The following is a 12,957-nucleotide window of genomic DNA, read 5'->3' as shown; positions in this document are numbered from 1 at the left end:
TCCCTCATTGTTGTATCATCGTATTCAGGGAACCCATGGCCAGGATAGCTGTCGTTGTCCTCTTCTTCTTCATTGTCTTCCATCATAACCCCTCTTTCTCCATGCTTGGTCCAAACATTATAGTGGGGCATGAAACCGGACTCAAACAGGTGGACGTGAATGGTTCTTGACGTAGAGTAATTGTGACCATTCTTACAGCCAGCACATGGACAATGCATAAAACCATCCGCTCGCTTGTTTGCCTCAGCCGCAAGCAGAAAAGTACGCACGCCATTAATGAACTCGTGAGAGCATCGGTCATCGTACATCCATTGCCGGCTCATCTTCAATACACAGCACCGAAAACATCAAATTAATACAATACATAAAGTTCATACATAAAGATCATACAACACTTAAATGCAACAAACAAATAACTCTCTAGCTAAAGAATTTAAATGCAACAACAAATGCGATCAAGATCGCAACTAAGGTAACAATTGATCCAACATCATAATGATACCAAGCCTCACTATGAATGGCATATTTTCTAATCTTTCTAATCTTCAAGCGCATTTTCTCCATCTTAATCTTATGATCATCGACGACATCGGCAACATGCAACTCCAATTCCATCTTCTCCCCCTTAATTCTTTTCAATTTTTCCTTCAAATCCTCGTTTTCTCTTTCAACTAAATTTAACCTCTCGACAATAGGGTCGGTTGGAATTCCCGGTTCAACTACCTCCTACATACAAATATCTATGTCAACTTGATGGGCATAATTTGTCATAAACACGAAATGCAATGAATAGTTTTAAAAGAGAATATACCACATCCGAATCATAACCCGGACGAGGGCCGACGGGGACGGATATCAAAACCATGGCACTATGTATAACAAACAACGTACGGGTAAGATAATTATACGAGTAACTATATATCCAAATCACACAAACATCAATTTTTTATATAAAACTTCATGAACAAGAGGCTCACCATAAGGTGGTGCCGGCGACGGGACGTTGCGAGCGATCGACGGTGGTTACGACGGAGATTTAGAAGGTACTAAGTAAACCACACCTACATATGCAAACTAAGTGTTATTTTTGACCTCAAATTGCATATAAATCAAATACTAACACATATATATAATTCCTCCCAAATTACTAAACTCAAAAATCAATCACTATATAAAGCATTGCACGAGCTAATCTAGCAATGAGAGATGAAAGGAAAAAGTTGCTAACCTTTGTGATTATTTGAATGGATGAGGGCCTTCAAATCTTGGGCAAAATGTGTGATGAGCTTGAGAGGAAGAGGGAAAAGAACAGAGAGGAGAGGGGAAAGGGGAAGAACAGAGCGAGCTCGGGTGGACGAAGGGTCTATGTAGGACGACCTTTAGTATCGGTTCGTGATACGACCCGGTACTAAAGGTGCTGGAGGGGCCCCGGACTGACAACATCCTGCCATCACTCACTTTAGTACCGGTTCGTGGCACGAACCGATGCTAAAGGTTCGCCACGAACCGGTACTAATGAGAGCGGCCCGGCTAGCCGTTGGAACCGGCACTAATGTACACATTAGTGCCGGCTCAAATTCAAACCGGCACTAATATGCTTCACGTTTGACCCTTTTTCTACTAGTGGATGGATTAAGATTTATCCTAGGCCCCAACACTTGATGTGGTTTAAGATCACTCGAAATGTAAGTTTATAGAAGTAGCGTAAGTGAATACAACAATTACGAACTAACAAGTGTAAGTGAGACATGCAAGTTATACCTCTTACGACGGTCTAGGTGAGAACCTTTTTTGCCATTGCCAAACCTTGCACAACTATATATGTGCACTTTTTTAGGGTTGATTAGATAAATGCCACTTCAATTATGACGATTCATAAAAATGCCACTGTAATATCCAAACTTTGAAAAATGACACTGCAATTTTTGCAAACTTTGAAAAACGCCACTGCAGACTTCAAAAATGCCACTGGAAATGGCATTTTTCAAAGTTTGGAAATTGCAGTGGCATTTCTCGAGATCGCCAAATTTGAAGTGGCATTTAACAAATTAACTCCTTTTTTATTAGAGCGGGCACCTTTTATATAGTGAAGTCATGTACTTGCTCTTTTTCCACACCAATATCCTCTCTCTCTCTCGTCCGTTTTCTTTGTGTGTGTGTGTGCGCGCGCTCTGATTTAGAGATAGACATATTTAGGATTTAATCTTCGTGTCAACACTTGACAAAATTTTCTTTGTGTGTGTGTGCTGATTTAGAGATAGACATATTTAGGATTTAATCTTCGTGTCAACACTTGACAAAATTTTCTTTGTGTGTGTGTGCTGATTTAGAGATAGACATATTAGGATTTAATCTTCGTGTCAACACTTGATGAAAAATAATTGTGACATTTCATCCATAATGCCCGGTGTAACCAGAGGTGGTCAACGATTGCTTGAGTTCTACACAAGTCAATTCGATGTTAAATGTGTACTATACATACTAATCAAAGATGGGAGAGAGAGTGAGTTGTATAGATTAATAATAGTCACGTACTAGTAAGAATCTATCATGTAACATAGTGCATCATTTTCCTTATTAAAATGCTAGATGTTCTACGCCTGTGCATCAGAGGCCCAACTTCCTGGAATCCTGGGATCAGAAATTGTCTGGTGTATACTGGCAGCTCTTCTTTCCACCTTCGAAGCGGTATATGAGTGGGCCCGAGCAACTGAGGTTGTCTCTCTCTCTACGAGCAACTATAGTCAAAACCACTACTATGACCGAGAAGGTCCCGCAGCTGAAGGTGAACGGCACGAGAAAGTTTGGGAATCTACAGTCGTTTGATAGAGCAACGAAAGAGGGCAAGATACGTTTCAATTTTGCCAGTACACCCAGTGTGTTATTTTTATCGTTTTCCTTTTTCTCAAAAAAGAAGGTTGAAACCCTGACCTCTGCATCAATACATGCATACAACTATATTTATTAATTATTATTCGACAAAGGTCTGATAAAAATATACATCAAACAATCGGAAGCCACAACTCACATCTACAAACTTGATAATGTGAAATGGAAAAAATAGCAAACATAACCACACGCCCGCATCGTCGCTCCCGCGGCGGCTCGGGCAAAACCCTAGCCCGCCGCCGCCGCCGCCCCTCCATCCATCTCCTCCCCCCTCTTCGCCGTCGGAGGAGGCCGGCGGGCTAAGCCCGCACGGCAGACGACAGCGGCAGGGAGTTCCTCGCGTTCTCGTGCAACGACAGGCGACTCCCCGGGCCCGGCTCGACGTCTTCCCCGGCGGCGCGCACCGGCTGCACTAGATTGTGGCAGGGGGTGGTCCGCCTGGCTTCCTGTTGGGTGATGCGCGCCCGACGACGCGTCGATATGCCAGCATCTGGTCCATTGCGGGCAGGTGCGTGAGATCGCCGGATCCGGTCGGGCTCGCCGGATCTGGCCTGCTGGCTTTGATCAGCGGTGAGGTGGTTTGTGGTGGTCCTCTAGTGCTGCTGGCGTGGTGGCGTTGGGGTGGTGTGCGGGCTAGTGGAGTTGTGGTGCGTGGGGTTGTGATGTTGGGCGGTGCTCCGAGCGGCTTTGGAACGGCCGATGGTGTCGGCGTCCGTGGGCGTCGTGTTACCTCCTTGGAGGCATCGCCGTGGAGTCCACCCCCTGCACACCCTCGGATCCAGCTTTTCGGGTGAAAGCCTAAGGCCCGGTCGGGTTGGGCAACGACATCGGCATTGTCGCTTCCCTCTTTGGGGCGTCGCCTTGATGAGCATTAGTTCTCGTTCGTGCTCTCCATGTTCTAGACGCTCAAAGCACTGCGGTCAGTAGGTGCCCGACCGGTAGTGTGGTGGTGCGGTGTCCAGTTTGGCAACGATGATGATGGCTAGCGGTGCAGGGTCACGATAGTGCTTCGGTTGTCGATCCCGGCGTGCTTGACTGGTCTCTTCCGGGTCTCGTCGCGCCGTCGCGGAGTTGGAGCTGCCTAGGCGGTGACGATGACAAGTGGCTGGTGGTCTTCGAAGAGGTGTTAGTCGTCGCCAACTCTGCACATCTCCCTTGTGTTTTAGTGGTCTTCTTAGTCGGAGTTGTTTGCCACCTGCGTCGATGGCCGACTGTTGGCATGGGCTGGCATGGTTGCCGGCGTTTGCGGCGATGAGGACTTCGTTGGTGGAAGCCGAAGCCACTGGCTCGTGGAGGAGTGATGACGATGACACTTGGTGATGACCTTGACTTTGTGTTTCTTCTATGTAGCGTGGTTTATGTTCGTGTGGGTGGTTAGGTCAACCTGTGTTGCCCTCTGTGGGCTGTTGTGACGGTTTCAGCCCGGTTTTCTGTTAATTAACCAAGCAACCCTCTTCGTGTCCGCGCCGACGCAAATGAGGCACAAATTTGGGCCGGGAATGTGTCGGCAGGAGGACAAGAAACAGACGCGCGTGCGTTTGAGTCAGTGCGTTGAGCTGACTTTTTGTGTGCGTTTTGATCCAAACAGGTACGAGTAGACAAAATGGGTCAGTGTGTTGAAGTTGCTCTAACTATATTGTACATGCTTGTCTCTCATGTAGAAGCGCCGTGGACATGCAATACCTTTTTATTGGACGAGAGTTTAATATAATTGGCTAGTTATAAACATTAAGACACACATGTGTTTGATCAATGGACAGTGTGACGCGGTCCTTCAATTGCAGGTTATGACGAGTAAAAGCGGAAAGTAGTGCCAGTGTACCAAAATGGTAATCTTATTACAAGTAGCAGACTGGAACTCTAAAGATGACAGTGCACCTGCAGCCAAAATGGTCCTGCAGCGTCTTGTTTGTATATGGCTGTCCTTGTCTTGGCAATGCTGGGTAGCACATGACACCTTTCTAGTACATGTGTGGCAAAAGCATTGCACTGGTTCTCTTGTTTTCTTTTTAGCACACAAGGTTGTGCATGAATAGTGGACCATAGCGCTATCACTGGCTTGCATGTGTATCTTGTTAGAGCAATTTCGATGGGGCGACCCATTTCGTCTGTGGCCGTCCGTTTGGGTCGGCATGAACAAAAAAGTCGGCCCAACGCACCGACCCAAACGGACGTGCGTCCGCTTTCGTCCGCCTGCCGACCCATTAATCCCGGCTCATTTTTAAGGCTGATTTGCGTCGACGCGGACACAGACGGACGCGCGCTCGCCCTCTTTCCTCACCGGGCCCACTGGTCGGTGGCACATTGGATTCACACTCTCGCCCGCCTGCTATGTCGCCGATGCCGCCGACCATTTTTTCAGATAAAAATGAATACATAGATAATTCTAGCATACACAGATAAAAAGAAAAGACCACTACTCGTCGATTTCTGACTCTGACTCGATAATGTCCTCCTCCGATGTCTGAATGTAGGCGTCAACATACGCCTCGTCTTCAAAGTCCCGACGAGGCCTCAGGAGGCGCCACACCGCTGCGTTGTGCACGCGGGCCGCCTCCTCTGCGGTGTCGAAGGTGCCGAGGACAAGACGTTTCTCGCGAAACCAGATCTCGAAGGAGAATGCGCCGGAGCGGCGCTCGCGGACTCCGCGAAAATCGGAAGTGCCCAGGCGGCGGATCGACATGGTGGCGCAGAGGCGGCGAGAGTGGGCGGCGAGCAGAGGCGGCGAGAGTGGGCGGTGGACTGAGTATGGAGGGAGCGCCTTCTTTATAACGAGCGCCGGCAGCGGCGCGCGCGAACCTTTCCTGCGCGCTGGAGCGCCAAAACCAGCGCGCGCTAGGCCGCTTTCCCCCGCCCGCGCGAACCTTTTCCGCGCGCTGGTGCGCCAAAACCAGGGCGACGACATGATCTAAAACACGCGCGGTCATGAAATGGGTCAGCTCATTGGGCGCACTGTCGACCCAAAACTAAAAGAGGACGGACGGCGGGCGGCCGACCCAAACGAACAAAAATCGGACAAAAATGCCATCCGTTTAGGTCGGCCCGTTGGAGTTGCTCTAAGGCTAATTTATTCATAGAGACAGTTGAATAATTTTTTATGTAAGTTATAGAATTACAGTGAATAAAACAAGAAAGAAAGAGCAGAAAATTTGCATCTTGTTCGCAACACAAAACTACCGTTTCCATTATCGCATGCTTGTTTTCTTCCCTCTCTGAAGGAAGCGGTGCTACCATCTAGTTTCTTGCGTCGGTCGGATCTGACATGCAGTGCATTAGTATTTCATATGCCTCCTTGTTAAGTCCATCAGCCACGTTTGCGACGAGATTTGCCTAGCTAGAACCGAACGACGTGTAGTGCGACACAGATTGGAGAACACTTCTAACAAGAAAGTCTTCAGGCGTGCCCTGATTTCATGGAATAGAACAGCTAGAACCTAACATGTCAATAGATGCTAGCGTTGATGTACAACCTATATGGGCACTAGTTGAACTTAGTACGCTGGTAATGTTCAGGTCCATGTACTGTCGCACATAAGTGGCAAAGAAAGGAGACTCGGTAATCATCAGTCCACACAAGCTCAGAGAGTCAGAGTCAACAAATAGAGAAAGGACACTTGCAAAAATGAAAACGAGCTGAGAAAGGGAAGAAGTAAACAAAAGCAATCATAGATAGTGTACTAGCTTGTTCAATGGCATTAATGAAAAACGAAGAGCTCCAATGATGGACCTGAAACATTTTTTGTGAGGTGTGAGTAATAAGCACGTGAAATGATGAATTAATTACTAGTGCACGTGAAATAATTAAACCTGAGTTGGCTTGCATTGGCGCCAGTTTGGGTTTGTATCAGACAGAATGAAGGGCCGTTCCACTGGTAGAAAAAGAGGCTTCCGTCCAGCCCCATTAGTCGCGAAACTGTAGGAACCGCGACTAATGAAGTCTTTAGTCGCGGTTCGGCAGACGAACCGCGACCAAAGGCCTGGGCCCAGGGCGCTCGGTGGCCAGCTGGTGCACGTGATGGGCTTTAGTCGCGGTTGGCCAGGCCAACCGCGACTAAAGGTGCCCAAAGGCCTTTAGTCGCGGTTGGCCAGGCCAACCGCGACTAAAGCTCCTCCCCTATATATACCAGTTCAGCACGCTCACTTAGCCATTTGGTGCCACTTCTCTTCACAAGCTTCACAAGGGGGTGTAGGTTTGCTTTTGGTTCCTCTTATGCACACAAGGTGTTTGATGAAATGCCCCAAGAGGGTGAAACAAACATGATATGAAGTGTTGGAGCCACACTTGAGGTTCCTCATTTATTTTTTCCTCCTCGATCGCGGTTAGCAACTTGAACCTTTCATGCATGTGTGTCATTGATAAAATATGCATGTGTGTTGTTCATTGTTTAATTTCTATTGTTTATAGCTAGTTAGTTTAACAAATGCATGATGGTTAATTATATATTTTATATTATAATAATGCAGATGAATCGGCAATGGATGTACGGTAACCGACTCTCCCGCGAGTTCACTACGGGTTTGAAAGATTTCCTCGTAGTGGCTAATGCGAACAAGCAGAAGGGTTTTGTTATCTGTCCATGTGTTGAATGTAAGAATCAGAAGGGTTACTCTTCCTCAAGAGAAGTTCACCTGCACCTGCTTCGGCACGGTTTCATGCCAAGCTATAATTGTTGGACCAAGCATGGAGAAAGAGGGGTTATAATGGAAGAAGATGAAGAAGGGGATGATTTCATCGATGAAAGCTATCTTGCTCATTTCGGTGATACTTTCATGGAGGATGCTGAAGGTGAAGGGGAAGGTGAAGGGGAAGGTGAAGGTGAAGAAGAGGCACGTGATGAGACCGTTGATGATCTTGGTCGGACCATTGCTGATGCACGGAGACGCTGCGAAACTGAAAAGGAGAGGGAGAATTTGGATCGCATGTTAGAGGATCACAGAAAGTCGTTGTACCCCGGATGCGATGATGGTCTGAAAAAGCTGGGCTGCACACTGGATTTGCTGAAATGGAAGGCACAGGCAGGTGTAGCTGACTCGGCATTTGAAAACTTGCTGAAAATGTTGAAGAATATGTTTCCAAAGAATAACGAGTTGCCCGCCAGTACGTACGAAGCAAAGAAGGTTGTCTGCCCTCTAGGTTTAGAGGTTCTGAAGATACATGCATGCATCAACGACTGCATCCTCTACCGCGGTGAATACGAGAATTTGAATGAATGCCCGGTATGCACTGCATTGCGTTATAAGATCAGAGGCGATGACCCTGGTGACGATGTTGAGGGCGAGAAACCCAGGAAGAGGGTTCCCGCCAAGGTGATGTGGTATGCTCCTATAATACCACGGTTGAAACGTCTGTTCAGGAACAAAGAGCATGCCAAGTTGTTGCGATGGCACAAAGAGGACCGTAAGTCGGACGGGGAGTTGAGACACACCGCAGATGGAACGCAATGGAGAAAGATCGACAGAGAGTTCAAAGATTTTGCAGCTGACGCAAGGAACATAAGATTTGGTCTAAGTACAGATGGCATGAATCCTTTTGGCGAGCAGAGCTCCAGCCATAGCACCTGGCCCGTGACTCTATGCATCTACAACCTTCCTCCTTGGTTGTGCATGAAGCGGAAGTTCATTATGATGCCAGTGCTCATCCAAGGTCCGAAGCAACCCGGCAACGACATCGATGTGTACCTAAGGCCATTAGTTGATGAACTTTTACAGCTGTGGGGCAGACCTGGTGTCCGTGTGTGGGATGAGCACAAAAAAGAGGAATTTAACCTACGAGCGTTGCTTTTCGTAACCATCAACGATTGGCCTGCTCTTAGTAACCTTTCGGGACTGTCAAATAAGGGATACAATGCATGCACGCACTGCTTACATGAGACTGAAAGTGTACATTTGCCAAATTGTAAGAAGAACGTGTACCTTGGGCATCGTCGATTTCTTCCGAAAATTCATCCAGTAAGAAAGAAAGGCAAGCATTACAACGGCAAGGCAGATCACCGGCCGAAGCCTGCGGAACGCACTGGTGCTGAGGTATTTGATATGGTCAAGGATTTGAAAGTCATCTTTGGAAAGGGTCCTGGCGGACAATCAGTTCCGAAGGGAGCTGACGGGCACGCAGCCATGTGGAAGAAGAAATCTATATTCTGGGAGCTAGAATATTGGAAAGTCCTAGAAGTCCGCTCTGCAATCGACGTGATGCACGTTACGAAGAATATTTGCGTGAACCTCCTAAGCTTCTTGGGCGTGTATGGGAAGACAAATGATACAAAGGAAGCACGGCAGGACCAGCAACGTTTGAAAGACCCTGATGACCGGCATCCGGAATGGTTTCAAGGTCGTGCCAGCTACGCTCTGACCAAAGAAGAGAAGGTCATCTTTTTTGAATGCCTGAGCAGTATGAAGGTCCCGTCTGGATTCTCGTCCAATATAAAGGGAATAATAAACATGGCGGAGAAAAAGTTCCAAAATCTGAAGTCTCACGACTGCCACGTGATTATGACGCAATTGCTTCCGATTGCTTTGAGGGGGCTCCTGCCGGAAAATGTTCGAGTAGCCATTGTGAAGCTATGTGCATTCCTCAATGCAATCTCTCAGAAGGTAATCAATCCAGAAGATCTACCACGGTTACAGAACGATGTGATCCAATGTCTTGTCAGTTTCGAGTTGGTGTTCCCGCCATCCTTCTTCAATATTATGACGCACCTCTTGGTTCACCTAGTCGAAGAGATTTTCATTCTCGGTCCTGTATTTCTACACAATATGTTCCCCTTCGAGAGGTTCATGGGAGTATTAAAGAAATATGTTCGTAACCGTGCTAGGCCAGAAGGAAGCATCGCCAAGGGCTATGGAAATGAGGAGGTAATTGAGTTTTGTGTTGACTTTGTTCCTGACCTTAAGCCGATTGGTCTTCCTCGATCGCGGCACGAGGGGAGACTAAGTGGAAAAGGCACGATCGGAAGGAAATCAACGATATGTATGGACGGCCATTCTCTGACTGAAGCACACCACACTGTACTGACCAATTCCAGCTTGGTGGCTCCGTACTTTGAGAAACACAAGAATATTTTACGCTCGGACAACCCGGGGAAGCCTGAATCCTGGATTAGGAAGGCCCACATGGAGACTTTCGGCAGTTGGTTGAGAAAACATTTAATGAATGACAATGATGTTGTAGATCAGCTGTACATGTTGGCCAAGACACCATCTTCGACTATAACGACTTTCCAAGGGTACGAGATAAATGGGAATACATTTTACACGATCGCCCAAGATAAAAAGAGCACCAACCAAAACAGTGGTGTCCGCTTTGATGCAGCAACCGAGAATGGGCAAAAGGTCACATATTATGGTTACATAGAGGAGATATGGGAACTTGACTATGGACCCTCCTTTAAGGTCCCTTTGTTCCGGTGCAAATGGTTCAAGCTAACAGGAGGTGGGGTAAAGGTGGACCAGCAATACGGAATGACAATGGTGGATTTCAACAATCTTGGTTACCTTGACGAACCATTCGTCCTAGCGAAAGATGTCGCTCAGGTTTTCTATGTGAAGGACATGAGTAGCAAACCGAGGAAACGGAAAGATAAGAAAACGATCAGTACATCATGCGATGATCCAAAGCGCCACATTGTTCTTTCAGGGAAAAGAAACATCGTGGGAGTGGAGGACAAGACAGACATGTCAGAAGATTATAATATGTTTGCTGAAATTCCGCCCTTCAAAGTGAACACCGACCCAAGCATTAAGTTAAATGATGAGGATGCTCCATGGATACGGCACAATCGTAAGCAAGCAGGGACACAAGGGAAGAAATGATGTGTAATAATTTATTGTACCAAACTTTGTTGAATGGATCATGTGAATTATATTACCCGTGATGTGTTTGGTGTCCATTTTCGAATGATTCGAGATACCACTGATGATACATGAAATTTGGAGTGATTTAGTCATACTCCTGCCTAGGCGTATAATATGCATACTCGTAGTCTTCATAGCCGCCGCCGTTGTACTGGTAGTCGTCGCCTTCTAAGTTGCCGCCGTCGTCGTCGCTGTTGTCGTCGCTGTCGTCGGGCGGCGCTCGTGGCTCGAACTGAGGGTAGCGCAGGCGGGGGATATCGCCGGCCGTGATGTAGTCCATGACGCTCTGCAGAGTCCGGCCGTACCACCATAGCCGACGGCCGGCCTCTGGTATATTATTTTGAATTGAATTAGTTTTATTTTTCTTAATTTTTTGATATATTATTTGTATTTTTAGAATTTTGAATTGAATTAGTTTTATTTTTCTGAATTTTTTGATATAATATTTGTGTTTTTAACATATTGAATTGAATTAGTTCTATTTTTCTGAATTTTTTGATATATTATTTGTATTTTTAACATATTGAATTGAATTAGTTTTATTTTTCTTAATTTTTTGATATATTATTTGTATTTTTAAGATTTTGAATTGAATTAGTTTTATTTTTCTGAATTTTTTGATATATTATTTGTATTTTTAACATTTTGAATTGAATTAGTTTTATTTTTCTTAATTTTTTGATATATTATTTGTATTTTTAGAATTTTGAATTGAATTAGTTTTATTTTTCTGAATTTTTTGATATAATATTTGTGTTTTTAACATATTGAATTGAATTAGTTTTATTTTTCTGAATTTTTTGATATATTATTTGTATTTTTAAGATTTTGAAAAAGAAAAAGTATTTTGAAAAATACCTTTAGTCGCGGTTGGCCTGCCCAACCGCGACTAAAGGTCGTTGCGCGCGGGAACGCAAAAACCCGCCAAAAACCCCTTTAGTCGCGGTTGGTCTGGCCAACCGCGACTAAAGGTTACCCTTTAGTCGCGGGTCGCCTCCCCAACCGCGACTAAAGGGGGGGGCTATAAATACAAGGGCCCGAACCGTCGCCTCCATTTCTCGTCTTCTCTGCCGCGCCGAAGGCCTGCCGCCGTCGCCCTCGCCCTCGACGCCGCCCGCCGTCGCCCTCGCCCTCGACGCCGCCCGCCGTCGCCCTCGCCCTCGACGCCGCCCGCCGTCGCCCTCGCCCTCGACGCCGCCCGCCGTCGCCCGCCGCCCCCTCTCGCCCACGTACGGCGCCCGCCGCCCCCTCTCGCCCTCGTACGCCGCCCGCCGACCTCCCTCGCCCACCGCGTCGCCTCTCGCCCGCCCTCAATGCCGCCGGCCGGCCTCGCTGCCGCGCGCGCACGCGCGCGCCTCTCTACAGAGAGCGAGATCATGGAGAGAGAGAGATAATTTTTTCTTTTTTTTGTTCTTTTTAATTTTAACTAGTTAATTAGTTTAACAAAAACGGTAAAATAACTTAAAACTTGATAATTAACAAAAAAAACCGTAAAATTTGATAATTAACAAAAAAACGTATATACGGAGAGGGGGCGGCGAGGGGGGTGGCGATGCGCGCGGTGTTTTTTTAGGGATCGAGAGGGGGCGGCGAGGGTTATACATGTGTGTTGTCCTCGCCTCCCTCTCCGTGACGCCGTCGTCTGCCGCCCCGTCTCGCGCTCTACCGCGACACCCTCTCCCACCCCTTCCTCGCCCCCTCCTTTTGCCACCGCCCTTTCGCCACCGCCACCGCCACCGCCCCCTTCTTCACTTAATTAATTTGTTTTTACTACATGTTTTCAGGACTGACATAATGGCGGACGATAGAGCTGACCCGATTATGGACAACTATGATCCGGACGGTGAAGCACATATGTTCGGCATCATAAACGGCGATATTCTATATGTGCCGACCGGACAAGAAGAAGATGATATCTCTTCTTATCTGAACCTTGACGGTGAAGATGAAGGGCGCCGTCAGCAAGATGATGCCGAACAAACGTCGATAAACGACGATCTTCAAATGGAAGTAGCAACCACCTCCGGCGCCGAGGTATATATATACATTGAGCCTCTGGTGATACAAACTAACTGATTTGAATAAATATGTGTGTACTAACGCGCGCGACTCTCTTTCTTATTTTAGCCCTCGGCCGGATCGTCGAAACAATCGAGTACGTCGTCAAAGCGTGGCGCAACCAAGACGATGAAACAAGGAGAAACATGCACCATCGAG

The sequence above is a fragment of the Triticum aestivum genome, chromosome 5A, assembly GCF_018294505.1.
Source record: "Triticum aestivum cultivar Chinese Spring chromosome 5A, IWGSC CS RefSeq v2.1, whole genome shotgun sequence".
NCBI lineage: Eukaryota > Viridiplantae > Streptophyta > Magnoliopsida > Poales > Poaceae > Triticum > Triticum aestivum.
Note: the sequence above shows the minus strand (reverse complement) of the source record.